Raw genomic sequence first — 15,260 nt, forward strand, 5'->3', positions numbered from 1 at the left:
CGAAGCCTTTAGAGCCCAAAGTGGGATCCTAACCCCTACCACTCAAGCCAACAATTTCGAAATCAAGCCCAATTTGATTGCTTTAATAGAGAGGAAACAATTCTCGGGTGGAAAATTTGAGAGCCCTCATGAGCATTTGAAAGAATTTGAGAAGTATTGTGACACGATCAAAGCCAACGGAGTGACTCAAGAGTATATCCGCGTCAAGATGTTTCCATTTTCTTTAATTGGGAGAGGTCTAGAATGGCTAGAGAAGGAGGTGCCCCCTAATTCTCTCACAACTTGGGACCAATTGACTACGGCTTTCTTGAGGAGATTTTATAACCATAGGAAGACCGCCGAGGCTCGATCTTTAATTCAAGGTTTTCGCCAAAAGAGTGGTGAGACTCTAAGTGCGGCATGGGACCGGTACAAGGAGCTTCAACGTCAATGCCCACATCATGGGATACCCAAGTACCAACTCATCCACACTTTCTATGGAGGTCTCTCACCTCATGGGAGAACAAGCCTAGATGCCGCCGCCGGCGGTCCAATCATGAACAAGGGAGAGGATGAAGTGGAATGCATCATAGAGGAGGCCGCAAAGCACTATGATGATTGGTACGAAGGAGAAAGGGAGGCCACTTCTAGCAAAGGTGTCTATGCATTGGAGCAAGCCAACGCAATCAACAACCTTTCTTCCCAAATCTCCAAGATGGCCAAGCAAATGGACGAAATGATGAAAGAAAGGTCCAACCCTCATGGTAATACCTCCCCTTCAACCAAGGGAGGCAATGGTATGGCCACTTCTTCCCCCTCTTCTTATAATAAAATGCCTCAAGGATGTATGTTTTGCTCAAATTGTGAAACCTATGATCATGATACCTCCCATTATGTGTATGCTTGTGAAGTTCAACCCCCTCCCTATGAACATGATGATAATGTAGAAGATGTCAATGCTATGAATTTTGCTCCTAGAATGGAAAATGTAGGGAACTTGAGGCCAAACTCCAATCAAATGGGGAATTGGAATCAAGGTGGAAACCGTGGTTGGAACCAAAGTGGTGGTGGTTATGGTAACCAATACCATGGTGGGGGAGGCCCTTCCAATTTCAATGGAAGAGGCTACTCTAACCAAAGGGGGTATGGCTACCAAAACCAACAACCCAACTCCCGATACCATGACCATCAAAATCAAAATTTTGGTAATCAAGGTAACATGGGAAACAATCGACAAAGCAATGTTCCCAACCAAGGCACCGGAGGCAATAGGGGCCAAAATGTTTCTAATTATGCCCAAACCAATAGGCCTCCGGGTTTCCATCAAGCCCAACTTCCTCCACCTCAACAACCTCTTCAAATTGAGGCCCCTCCTAATGATCCCGTGATGGCTAAGCTAGATGCCATCATGAAAATGCATGAGGAGGAAAAGAAGAGAAATGAGGAGGATAAAAAGCGAGCCAATGCTCATATGAAAATGCTTGAAACCCAAATTGCCCAACTTGCTTCCAATTCCTCTTCTTCTTCTTCTTCCTCTATCCCTAGTCAAGGAGTCAACCCAAAACCTTTGTATGATGTGACAACAAGGAGTGGAAAGGTAGTAGGGAGTGACCCCTTAGTTGAGGAGGAACCTCGAAATGAAGTAGAGTTAGAGAGGGGGGATGAGAGAACCAAGGAACCTTATAATGTTGAGAGGGAGAAGGATGTTGAGGTGCAAAAGGAAAAAGAGACCACCCCCTTGCCCCTAAATCTCCAACCTAGAGAGGAGAGGCTACCTTTTCCCCAAAGATTTGTGAGAGCTAAGCTTGATGCTCAATTTGGGAAGTTTTTGGATGTGATCAAGAATTTGCATGTTTCCCTTCCTTTTGTAGATGCTATGAAACAAATGCCCCATTACTCTAAGTTTTTGAAAGATCTATTGAGTGGGAGAAGGGAGTGTGAAACGGTGAGCTTGACCGCCAATTGTAGTGCAATCCTTTCCAACAAACTTCCCGCCAAGTTGAAGGATCCGGGTAGTTTTTCCATCCCTTGTTCTATTAATGGCATTGAGTTTGACAAAGCTTTGTGTGATTTAGGAGCGAGTGTGAGCCTCATGCCCTACTCCGTCTACCAAAAGCTTAGTGTAGGAACCCTTTCCCCCACTAACATTACTCTCCAACTAGCGGATCGGTCCATTAAATTTCCCATGGGTAAGGTTGAGGACATTCCCCTTAGGGTAGGAAAGTTCACATTCCCCGTGGATTTTTATGTGCTAGAGATGGATGAGGATGAAAGGATTCCTATTATCTTGGGTAGGCCGTTTTTAGCCACCTCTAGGGCCATCATTGATGTAAAGGAGGGCAAAATATCTTTGAAAATTGACAATGATTCAATTGAGTTTGATTTGAATAATGTCATGCAACAACCTTCCTCAAGTGGTGAATGCTTTAGAGTAGATGTTCTAGATACCATGCTTAGTGAATTCTCTCGTTCCCATTTGCATGCTTCTAACGATCCCCTAGAAAGTGTATTGTTGAATGATTCTAAGCTAGGTGTTCACAAGGGCGACATTCAATTCTATGAGGATTTGCTAGAGGAAAGCAAGAGCGAGTGCATGGATGAGAGCATGGAGGAGGAGGCTTTTCACACCCATGACCTCTTTCAAGTTGAGGAAAGAGAGGAGAGCACCAATGGTAAGGGAGCACCAAAGGTAGACTTAAAACCTCTACCTTTGGGCTTGAGGTATGAATTTCTTGGTTCTAATGAGTCTTTCCCCGTAATTGTTAATTCCAACCTAACGGAGGAGCAAACCTCCCTCTTGATCAATGTTTTGAAAAAACACAAGAAAGCTTTAGGCTATACCATTGATGACATCAAAGGTGTAAGTCCTTCTTTATGCATGCACAAAATTGATCTAGAGGGAGATGCCAAACCCTTTAGGAAAAGGCAAAGGAAGCTTAACCCTTCCATGCAAGAGGTTGTGCGGAAGGAAGTGGCTAAGCTTCTTGATGCGGGAATTATATACCCAATTGCTCATAGTGATTGGGTATCTCCCGTGCAAGTTGTGCCTAAGAAATGGGGAATGACGGTAGTGAAAAATGATCATGATCAACTAGTCCCCACTAGGCTTGTAACCGATTGGCGCATGTGCATTGACTATCGCCAACTCAACACAAGTACATGCAAAGATCATTTTCCATTACTGTTCATTGATCAAATGTTGGAGAGGCTTACAAAGCATTCCTTCTATTGTTTTCTTGATGGTTATTCGGGATTTTTCCAAATCCCGATTGACCCCAAGGATCAAGAGAAGACGACTTTCACTTGTCCCTACGGTACTTATGCGTATCGTAGGATGCCTTTTGGGCTTTGTAATGCTCCCGCAACATTCCAACGTTGTATGATGTCCATTTTTAGTGATATGATTGAGGATGAGATAGAGGTCTTTATGGATGACTTCTCCGTTGGAAGGGCCACCTATGAAGATTGTCTATCTAATTTATCTCGTTGCTTAGAAAGATGTGAGAGGGCTAACCTCGTGTTAAATTGGGAAAAATGCCATTTTATGGTAGAAAGTGGGATTGTTCTTGGGCACAAAATTTCCCATGCCGGCATTGAGGTTGATAGACCCAAGGTAGAGGTCATTGAGAAACTTCCTCCCCCCACCAACGTGAGGGAAGTGAGGTCTTTTCTTGGCCATGCCGGGTTCTATCGGCGTTTTATAAAAGACTTTTCTTTGATTGCAAAGCCTCTCACATCCCTATTGCAACAAGATAAAGAGTTTATATTTGATGATGCTTGTCAAGAGTCTTTTTGTAGGTTGAAAGAGGCCCTTTGCACCGCCCCTATTGTCCAAGGCCCGGATTGGTCTCTTCCATTTGAGCTCATGTGCGATGCAAGCGACGAGGCTATTGGTTCGGTTCTTGGGCAACGAAAGGATGGGAAGCTTCATGTCATACATTATTTGTCCAAAACTCTCAACGACGCCCAACGAAACTACACAACCACCGAGAAGGAATTCTTAGCGGTTATTCACTCATTTGAGAAGTTTAGAACCTACCTCATTGGTTCTAGGGCAATTGTGTACACCGACCATTCGGCTCTCAAATATTTGAAAGGGAAGAAGGAAGCTAAACCAAGGTTGTTGAGATGGGTTTTAGTTCTCCAAGACTTTGATTATGAAATGAGAGATAAAAAGGGAGCCGAGAATGTGGTGGCGGATCACCTTTCAAGGTTGGGCGGTGAAAGGTTCAAGGATGATGGTTTGCCAATAGAGGATGCTCTAAGGGATGATGTCCTATATGTTCTTGAGGTGAAGTCGGCTCCATGGTATGCGGATATTGTGAATTACCTGGCTTGTGGTGCCATACCTCCGGATTTCACTTCACAACAACGTCGAAAGCTCAAGCACGAGGCAAAGAGATATATTTGGGATGAACCGATTTTGTTGAAGAGAGGGGTTGATGGGTTGTTGAGGAGATGCGTTCTCGACGATGAGTTTTAAAGTGTTCTCCATATGTGCCACTCCTCTCCTTGTGGTGGGCATATGAGTGCTCAGAAAACCGCCTCAAAAGTTCTCCAATCAATGCTCTTTTGGCCTTCCTTATTCAAGGACTCTTGGATATTTGTCAAGACCTGCGATAGATGTCAAAGGGTGGGGAATATCTCGAGAAGGGATGAAATGCCACAAAACCCCATCCTTGAGCTTGAAGTTTTCGATGAGTGGGCGATAGATTTCATGGGCCCTATTATCTCCTCAAATGGGAACAAATATATTTTGGTTGTCGTTGACTACCTGTGCAAATGGGCGGAGGCCGTAGCTTCTCCAATAAATGACTCAAAAGTGGTGGTTAACCTTTTCAAGAAAGTGATCTTCCCAAGATTCGGTGTTCCGAGGGCGATTATTAGTGATGGAGGGTCACATTTCAAACACCACACCTTCGTGCGACTACTTGAGAAATATGGGGTATCTCACAAGCGGGGGCTTGCTTATCACCCCCAAACAAGTGGTCAAGCGGAGGTCACAAATAGAGAGCTCAAAGTGATCTTGGAGAAAACAGTTGCCAGAACGAGGAAGGATTGGTCCTCTAAGCTCATTGATTCTCTATGGGCTTATAGGACCACTTTCAAGACGCCAATTGGGACCACCCCTTACAAGCTTGTATATGGGAAGAATTGTCATTTGCCCGTGGAGATGGAGCATCGTGCTCATTGGGCGATCAAGCAAATCAACTTTGATCTCCATAGTGCGGGGGAGCAAAGGCTTTTAGAGTTGCATGAGCTAGAGGAATTGAGGTTGAGTGCCTATGAGAATGCAAGTATGTATAAGGCAAGATCAAAAGCGTGGCACGACGCTCAAATCATCAAGAAAGATTTTGTCAAAGGGCAAAAGGTGTTCCTCTTCAATTCAAGGTTGAAACTCTTCCCGGGCAAGCTCCGATCAAGATGGAGTGGGCCATACATTGTTACGGAGGTGTTTCCATATGGTGCTTATGAAATTTTCCAAGATGGCCACTCCCCCTTCAAAGTCAACGGCCACCGCCTCAAGCCTTATTTTGAAGGATTCCCAAGTGATGAACCAATTTCAGTTACTCTAATTGATGTGCATCGTCAATTCCACCCTCCTTAATCATCTCGAAGAACGTCGAGCTAACGACGCTAACCAAAAGCGCTTCCGGGAGGCAACCCGAGTTTCTAACCCTCTTCTGCTTTCTTCTCTTCATGTTACTTTCATTTTTCAATTTACAACTTTGGATTATTGGGATTTGTGAGTTTTGATTATATTTGAGTCTTTGATAAACGGTGCATCTAGCATGATAAAGAACTATTTTTGCAGGCCGTTTGGTGTTATATTTGGAGCTAAGTTGAGGTTTGGAGACTTGGAAGTGAGTGAGGAGCAATGCACAAGAGGATTTGATGAAGACCCTGTGCGCGGGCGCGCAGGCCTGGGAGAACCCGCGCACAGGGAAGCTCAAATTTCCAGATTCTGGCAGAAACTTTTGCGCGACATCTGCGCGGGCGCGCAGATAAAGGCTGTGCGGGCGCGCAGGCCTGGGAGAACCCGCGCAGATCGAAGACAAATTTCCAGATTCTGGCAGAAAGTTTTGCGCGACGTGTGTGCGCCATCTGCGCGGGCGCGCAGTACAATTGCGCGGGCGCGCAGTATAACTACGCGGGTGCGCAGATCTGGGTTTATCGGGGCTTAAGTCCTCCTTTTCCCCGTTTATTTCATCACTTTCTCACCATCCCTCACGAATTCTCACTCTCTCTCCTCAAGAACTCAAGCCCTAATTTCCCAAATCCCCTCTAATCTCACTTAATTCCTCGAAATCTCAACAAATCCCTTACATTCCCTCAATTTCCTCACAAATTCATCACTTTCCCCTCTCAAAATCACCCATTTTTCACCAAATTCGTGGTTGCTCTTCGGTGGTCAAGGTGGTGGTGCGTGAGGGCTCTTGAAGGTCTTCAAGCTCTTCAATTGTGGTATAATCCTAATCCTTGAGTACTTTGTGGTTTTGATTCATTAGATAAGATCATGTTTTAGGATTGTTAAGCAAAAATTGAGCTTGTATGGATTTTGTGTGATTTTGGGGTAGTTTTGCTTATAATTGTGGAATTTGTCATGAATTTCTTGGTGATTTGTGAGTATTGTTGATGAAATTGTTTTTTTTATGCAATTTGCCTAGCAATTACTTGACTTGGATATTGAGAATTGTGTGAGTGATCACTAGCTTGATATTGAGCATTGAAAATTGTTAATGCATGTGGAATTGAAAATGTATGTTGTTGAGAGTTTTTGATGCTTGATATTGAATTTTGCTTAGTGATTGCCTCTTTAGTGATTGATTATTGCAAATTTTGGCATTGAATATTGTTGGTGATAGTTGTTTTCCTCTTGTGTTATTTGTATCCTGGAAAGTTGTTGCTCCTAACCCCTTTTCAGATAACAAAATCAAAGGCTTCAATTGTTGTTGTTGTTGTGGGAAAGATTTGGTATTCTTGATTGTGGATCTCTCCTTGGTGTTCTCGGTATTTTTGGGTTGTTGAGTAAAGTTGGTGAAGATGAGCGGTAGGAGATGGAGTAGAAAGGAGCCTAGAATGTCAGTTGATGAGCCCCAACCTTCCTCCCAAAATCAAAACCAAACACAATCCTCTCTTCCCACTTTAAAGTTTGTGAACCGACACCATGCACCCTTCCATCAAACACTCCTCAAACGCAAGCTTAACCCCACCCGACACTACTATCAACGCTCAATGCGTGACTTGGGGATAGATGAGGACCTTCGGTCCCTTCTTGACAACCTTGGGATGAGCGAGTTCATCAACCACCAATACCCAACCTTCAAGGAACCCACCTACGAGTTCCTCGCTTCCTTTGAGAAGGAACCCGTTGGAAACAACGAATTCCAAATCTCCTTCCAACTTTTCAATGTCCGCCATGTCGTCTCTCTTCGGCGTCTAAATGAACTCCTAGACTTTAACCCCGACGCCGACCTTCTTGCCCCATCCACCGAGCTCTTCCCCGAGTACGATGCTTTCCGTTGGTGGCGGACAATTACCGATTCGGATGAGTTTAGTACTCGGTACTCGGTGGCAAGCCAAATTATCCACCCAGTACTCCGCGTCCTTCACCGCATCTTGGGGTTTGCGGTGTTTAGCAAGCAAGACTTGAGTAAGCTCTCTCGTGAAGAGCTTTTCACTCTTTGGGTCGCCACAAAGGAGGAGTTGAGTGGGCGGCTCAACATGGGGTATTGGTTTGTGCTATGTTGCGAGGCAATCAAGAATGGGAACAAGACGGGAGAGATTGCCTTAGGAGGGATGATTTCAAGGATCGCCTCGAAGCTAGGGGGTGAGGTTCTTTTCCCTTTTTGTACAAGGGTGGGAAGAGACAGAGACATATTCGTGGACATCTCCTACATGCGGAAGTCGGTCTTCATCCAACCGACCGACGATGTGAACAACTTCCATGATTGGTGTGTTGAGAGGGAGCACCATTGCATACTTCCATTCCCGAGCCGCACTTCCTTAGAGAGGAACGCAAGGAATGTGTGGAAGGTTCCTAAGGACAATGGTGTCCTTCCTAACGCTCTTGGAGGTGAGCGAAATATGATCGTCCGCGAGCGGCATCAGCAGCAACAACATCAAGAACAACAAGAAGAACAACAACAACAATTCCAACAGCAACAGCAATTTCAGCAACAGCAGTTTCATCAACGACAACAACAACAAGGGTTTCAACTTCAAGGTTTCCAGTATGGGGAGGGATCCCAAGGTTTGCGCGTCCCCTCCTCTAGCGAGGGAGGTATGGCCTCTTCCTCTTCTTCTTTTAACCTTGAGCAAGCGTTCCAAAACCTGTCAATGCAGGTAAACCGGTTGACGGAGGCCGCCGATGGGTACTCGGTTTACAATGCCAACATTTATGATTGGCATGTAAACCAAGGACATTTTGACCCACCGGTGAACTATCCGTATTTTCCGCCACAACAGGGGCCGGTTCCTTCTCACGAGGAACCGCATTCTGACGGCACTCCCCGTCAACCGGTTTGGCCCTATTGGTCCGGGCCTTCATCTCAAGGGACCCCCCGAGTGAACTACCCCACCTCTGAGGGGTATGATTACAAGGCACCGGAGGGGTGTGATTACCGTGGGGACCCCAACTACCCCATGTACACATCCGAGCCCCTTGAGATGCCCCCTCCCTATGACCCTCTTCCGGACTACCAAGAAGAGTTGTACCGGAACCGCGGTTTTCCACCGGGTTACACCGGTGGTTGGGACCCCCATGGCCCTCCTATTGACGTCGACTACGAGTGGCGTCCTTATGGAGAGGGCTCTAGTTCTCACATGGAGGACTAGGGCCCTCGGGCCGAGTTTAGCCCTTCCTCCCACCCCATTTTCCACTTTGTTCAAACCGAGGACGGTTTTCCGTTCAAGTGTGGGGGGGTGCTTGTTTATTGTTTCATTCAAGGGCTTTGTTCTTATGGGGCGCAATTTTGGGCCAATAGGTGTCTTTTTGGAAGGTTCCTTCCCCTCTTTTCAACAAAATGATGATGATGATGTTTTAATGAAACCTTGTGTTGTTTTGGCTCCCGTTCTTTTCGAAAATCCAAATTCCCCTTTAATCTAAACATTTTCTTGTGTTGTTTTTGCTTTTTATATATTTCTCTTGCTACTAACCAAATATTTGCCGAGTTGTTTTGGTCTTTGACATTTTGTAAGGCTTATGGGCGCATTCCCCAAATTTTTCCGAGCAATGGAGTTTCAACGATTGTGGATTTGCGTTTGCTAAGCGTAATTGGGTGACAAATTCTCCTTCTCAACTCTTTAAATATTTGATTGGTTGCATAGCTTAGGTTAGTTTAGGAAGGAGTTGAATGGTTCGAGGTTGATTGATTTGGTTCTAAGGAACCTGGGATCGTTGATGTTGTATTCAACGATCATTGTATGTCGATTGGGATTTATATGTTTTGCATGCCTCATTTATGAACCTTCTTGATTTCTTCCTTTTTCTTTGTGTGTTGCTTTTCTTCTTTCCTTTATGTGACTTTCATAATCATGACAAGAGAAAAATTTTTGAAAATTGAGAATTTGCTCGTTCATTTGGAAATGTGGACCTATATGCTTTTGCTATGACATATTTTTGAATGCTTACCTTCCTAGTTGAAAAGGGTCTTCACGGTTTGAGAGTGCTTAGGGTTGAACTAGACACATTTTAAGCTAAGGTAGCCCGGTTTAGAACTCTTGAGGACGTTTGAACCCCTAGTTCACGGGAAAGTGGTAAGATGGTGTTCCTCTCCGTAGTGAATAGGATTCCCTTGGTTGGTAATTGCTTACTTTCATATCCCATGTGAGCGTTTATTGTTCAAGCCTCCATCACTTTTGTTGAGCGGAATTTTGGATCCTTAACTATGCGTGTCTTAATCCTTGTGTTGGTATCTAGCTCCCAAGACCGTGATCATATAACTCTAGAGGAGGAAGAGGGCATCTCTTCTCATTTTTCTTTGTTTTCCTTGTGTTTTGTTACAAATTTGGTTTTTTTTTTATTTTACATGTACCTTCTTGCTAGCCATGTTGAGCCTTATTTCCCCTTTCTTGGTTAAACCACGTTACAAACCTAGCGGCCTATGTTCTACCAAACCTTGTAGTTAGTGAAGCATCGGCTTGTGAGGTTCGGGTTTGAGAGTCTTGATTTTAAGCAAGGAAGTTGTGCAATTTGGTTCGAATGAAGTCTTGAAAGTCTATTCATGAAAAAGTGTGCAAAAGGTTTGGCAAGGAAGTTCTAATCTATGAAAACCAAGCACCATTCAAAAAAAAAAAAAAAAAAAGAAGAAAGAGAAAAAAAAAAAAAAAAAGAAATTGAGAAGGAAAAATCGAGTTGAATGAAAATATTGCCAAAAAAAAAAAAAAAAAAAAAAAAAAAAGAGAGAGAGTAGTATTGTCATGTAGTTTGTATTGAAGGTTGTGATTTGAAACTTAGGTTAGATTCCTATGTTGTTTTTGAGAGATGGCCACTCTTATGCTTCACTTAGGAGTTTCCACCAAAATTTTCAAATTAATTCCCTACCTTAACCTTTAGCCATGACATTACAACCCTAACTAAGACCCTTGGACTTTAGAGGGGCGTGATCAAGGAAACGGTGGAGGGAGATAGATTTCAACCCTATGGAGAGAGTACGCATAGTTGAGATGTTGGGATAGCCTCATTGTTCCACATAGAATTAATTTTTTTTCCGGTTCCCTCGCGGAATCATGAGGAGCCAACTAGGGGATGAATTGAAGCTAGCGGAGAGAACGAGGACCGTCTTGGATGGGGCTAGGGCGGAAGATGAAATCATTAGTTCTCTATGCTTAGCTTAGGTTTGTCTCTTTCAACCTTGAGCATCTTAAAGCGTGTTTTCCCTCTTGAATCGAGAAAGGTAAGTATTCTTTGATCAATGTCATTATATCTGAGTCCGAACTGAGCATCTTACCATTGCTTTGCTTCCGTGTTATTGCATGATCAGTTGGAAACTACATCTACCTACTTCCCTTGGTGCTTAGTTATATTGATTTTAATCATTCTTAATCTCTAGTTTAATTTCTTAGCTTTTCACACTTCTCGTTCCGAGGTAGCTTAAGTATTAAGTAGTGAATGTGGTGTTTATGCATGTCTCCTTGTGGTTCGACCCCTATACTTGCCTTATACTTGTATTAGGTTTGTTTAGGTGTATAAATTATATTTGATCTAGGGATAGACAATTTCACGACGCGTTTATTCCTTTGTCACAGCCCCACCTCCGGCAGCATGCCGCCACCACTCCTTCCCCTTAACAGCTCCGTTTTCAGCCCCAGAAACCGGCAAATCCCCTCCCTTCCTTTCCCCCTCCCCAAAACCGGCAGCTCTCCCCCAAAGCCCACCAAAAACGGCCGCCGTTTTTCAGACTCCATTAAGCATCTACCGAAAACGGCCGCAAGTGGTCGAAATCGGCCGATTTAAGGCCGAGATGGTTGATTTCGACCATAAAACGGTCGATTTCGACCTTAAGTGGCCGTTTTAAGGCCGTTATATGGTTGTTTGATAACCGAACGACCTTAGATCGTGGCCGTTGGGATGTGATTCTCGCCTTCTGGGATGGGGGAAAGGGAAGAGGGGATTTTCTAGTTGCTTTGACCTGGGAATAGGAGGGGAATGGTGGGAGTGCGGTGGCGTCGCGCTTCCGGCGGTGGGTCTGGGGTGGCTGGGTTAGTTTAGGGTTTTTGTTTTTTTTTATTTTCTTTTTTTATATAAACTAATAATATGTCGACACGTGGCACAATTGGACCCCACTGAACGGAATTTTGGATGGAAGCCATTAAGTGGTGGTAAAAGCCAATTTTTTGAAACTTTTGTGGTGTTAAAATAAAAGTTTTTTTGTTATAGTGTTAAAAACCATTTTTTCGTTTTATGTGGTGTTATAAGTCAAAATTTCCTTAAAATTAATAAAACTGAGCTACTAATCTAATTAGCTACTTAAACCAGAAAAATAAGCCAAAGTTAACCTTGAAAAACATGATTATAAAAAAAACGAGTGGGGCTCTAATGCCGCTATTGGGGTTTGGTGAGTCCGACTTACCCGGAAACAACCCTGACCCAAGAACCACTCGCAATTAATAAAACCATAAAGCATAACAAAGCCTAAAAGGGTAAAACCGAAATTTACCTTTGACGCGAGCTTCGCCCTCACACACGGGCTCGTACTTGAAAGCTCTAGCTCCGTAAATACCGAGTCTCCAACGGTATCCACCCACAAAGGACGAACACCGATTTTTTAGGTCTGCTGCCTTGGAGTTGGCAAGGTCCGACCAAAACCCAAGTGTTAATGGAGTTTAAGAGTTTTTGCCAAAATGCAATGCTCTTTCTAACTCCCACTGAAGCATTTTTCTCCAAATCCCAAGATTGGTATTTATAGAGAAAAGTAGGAGTGAGAATTTCAATCCCATCAATGTGGAATCATGAAATTTCTCAATTTAATTTAAAGATAAAATAAATTAAATATACAAGCAAGTAATAAATCAACAAGTGTCCTAGTCATATGTAAAGAGGTATGGACCACTTGGAGAGGAGGGGACCGTACTTGCTCCCCACTCCTTCCGCTCCTTGTGACACTTGTCCACACACAAAGCAAGCTCCTCACATGCTCCCTCATTTACACGGCCCTAGCACCCGGCCCAGCTAGCCCTGCCCATGCGGGCTTGCTAGCTGCTGCCTTCTCGGCCCAGCAGGCCCACGCACATTGGTGCGGACTGCTTCTGCCGAGTGGCGCGGCTAGCTAGCCACACACATGTGCGAGCTGCTAGCAGCAGCGCGCGCCAGCAAGCCTCGCAATGCTTGCGGGCTGCTGGCCGTGGCTTGCTACCATGCCTTCGCACATGGTGCGGGCTGCTAATTCAGCAAAAATAAAAATAAGATGAGGTGAATAGGGCCTTATATTAAGTTATCTTTACTAATATATTAAAAGGCGGTTTTGATATGACACTTACATCCTTTTAAATTACGCCACGTCAGGACGTCATCCAAGCAACCCACATTACTTCATATAAAACATAAGGTTAAGGAAATTGAAACACCAACCACGTATAACAAAATTGACTATTTAACCATCTTAGCTTATTATCAAGCATGTATAAATATACGAAAAACAAATGTACATAAGTTCAAATGATGGGAAGGAGAACGGTAGGTCGTTGGGCTACCACCCCACCCAATCAAACAAAATTTGTAACTTAACAAACCCCTATTTAGTGTAGTGGTAAGTCAAGGTCGAACCCAAGGGAATGGAGGTCGAATGCACAATGCCTAAGTCAAGCTATTTCGAAGTCAGGTAAAGGGGGTTTATGAAGGAAACTAGAGCTAGAGCTAAATGATGCAAAAACTTATATGAAATCAATCTAAAGACACTAGGGCAATGGATCCACATGTAATTGTAATGGAAAATGGTAATTTGGGAGGTCAAACCGACTAAGTCAAGTGATATGAAGGAAGATCATCATGTATCCAAAAGAGCATACCAAGATAGCTCACCTAGAGGTCTAACTAGCGTCAACTACGCTAAACACTACCTAGGGAACGTCACAAAGCACCTCAATCGTGAAATTGCAAGTTACTAATCAATGGTCCGTATCATAGCAAGCTCACAATGCAATCTAGTGCAATAATCAAAGATGGCCAAACTTCAATCAATCACACACATGCACATGAATTATCAACCAAATTTTATCATATCATCAACTCCATCAATTATCCCCAAATTACTCTAATCCATCACTCAAACATGCTTCACCATTTCCCTACCTAGAAAACAACTCACTAGCCATAGGAATCAAGATCAAAACTACAACAATCATCAATTTCATCATCAACATAATTGAAATCAAAGATCAAACCAACAATCAATCAAAAATCAATAAAACTACAATCAATCATCAAACAAGCTTCAATCAATCAACAATAACATGGAAAACAATTGAAATCAACTAAAATCAAACTTGTATTGAAATCAAGAAGAAGATCCTTACAAAACTTTGATCTAAAGATCAATAACAATGAAGAATTCTTGAGCAATCACCAAAAATCATGAGTTTCTCTCTCTAAAGTTCTTGAGTTTCTCTCTCTAAAATTCTATCAAAAACTAACTATCAAATCCAATCTAAAGTTTCTTTCTAAAAATAGGAAGAAATAACTATATATACAAAGAGGAGGTCGGTATTGACGCCCAAAAATAGACCTACGTAGGTGCGGGCGCTCGGAGGAGAGAGAGTGGTGCGAACAGGACACACCCAGATTGGTGCGCCCGCACGCACCAGGTGTGCGGCCGCACCCGACCAATGTGCGGCCGCACACTACCTTGGTGCGCCTGCACCTGGCTGGGTTTTCCCCCTTCTTCTCTTCGTCCTAGCTCAAGCGGTGCACACATCCTAGATGATGATGATGGAGGACAAAGTACGCAGAAACTTTCTTGGATTTCTTGAAGAGTATAAGCCATGAGGAAGGCATATACAAAGCCTTGAAGCTTGCCCCTTGGATCCACCTTTGACTTGAAGCTTCTTGCACCATCTTTAGGCATGAAAACAATGAAAGCTCATAGAGAGGAAGCTCGGGAATTCTTAGACAATCAATTACCACCTACAAACAAATGATAAAAAAACAAGTAAAAGAGAAAAATAACAAGTAAACTAGAAAATGCATGAAATAGAGAAACTAACTACAAAAAGCATAAAATGAAGAAAACAAGAATAAATCTAAGGAAAACTAAAGAAAAGAGATATAAAAAGAAATAGAATTCATCCAAAAAGGGACCAAATTAGTGCCATAAATGTCACTCATCAGCAAACTACATGATTTAATTATTAAAAAAATGAAAATGATAAACATAGCCATGTATAAGAAGCTAAAAAGGGAAATATTAAAGAAAAATTAACATTAATTACACCGATCTGCACGTATTTTTGTCATGAATTCCCAACTTAATTCCATTTTTAGAAGTATATTTAATGCTTATATATAGCCCTAAGGGCTACATATAACATTACCAAAAAATGAAAATGATAAACATAGCCCTTAGGGCTATGTATAAGAAGCTAAAAAGGGAAATATTAAAGAAAAATTAACTTTAATTACACCAATCTGCGCATGTTTTTGTTAGGGGTGTACGCGGTGCGTTCTGGATCCTAAACCGCACCAAACCGCAAAAGTGCGGTTTGTAATTTTTTCAAACCGCACCTAACCGAACTTTTAAAAAAACCGCACCAATGCGGTTTGGTGCGGTTCGGTTTGCAGTTTA

General features: G+C 43.1%; 1 non-coding gene across 1 annotated transcript; it reads right to left on the reverse strand.

The window, feature by feature from the left end:
• Positions 1-341: 341 nt before the first annotated feature.
• Positions 342-447, reverse strand: LOC145612803 (small nucleolar RNA R71). Its single transcript, XR_014106722.1, has one exon. It is a non-coding gene; the product is annotated as a small nucleolar RNA R71 (small nucleolar RNA).
• Between the last annotated feature and the right edge of the window lie 14,813 nt (positions 448-15,260).

The sequence above is a fragment of the Chenopodium album genome, chromosome 24 (assembly GCF_948465745.1).
Source record: "Chenopodium album chromosome 24, dcCheAlbu1.1, whole genome shotgun sequence".
Lineage (NCBI taxonomy): Eukaryota > Viridiplantae > Streptophyta > Magnoliopsida > Caryophyllales > Amaranthaceae > Chenopodium > Chenopodium album.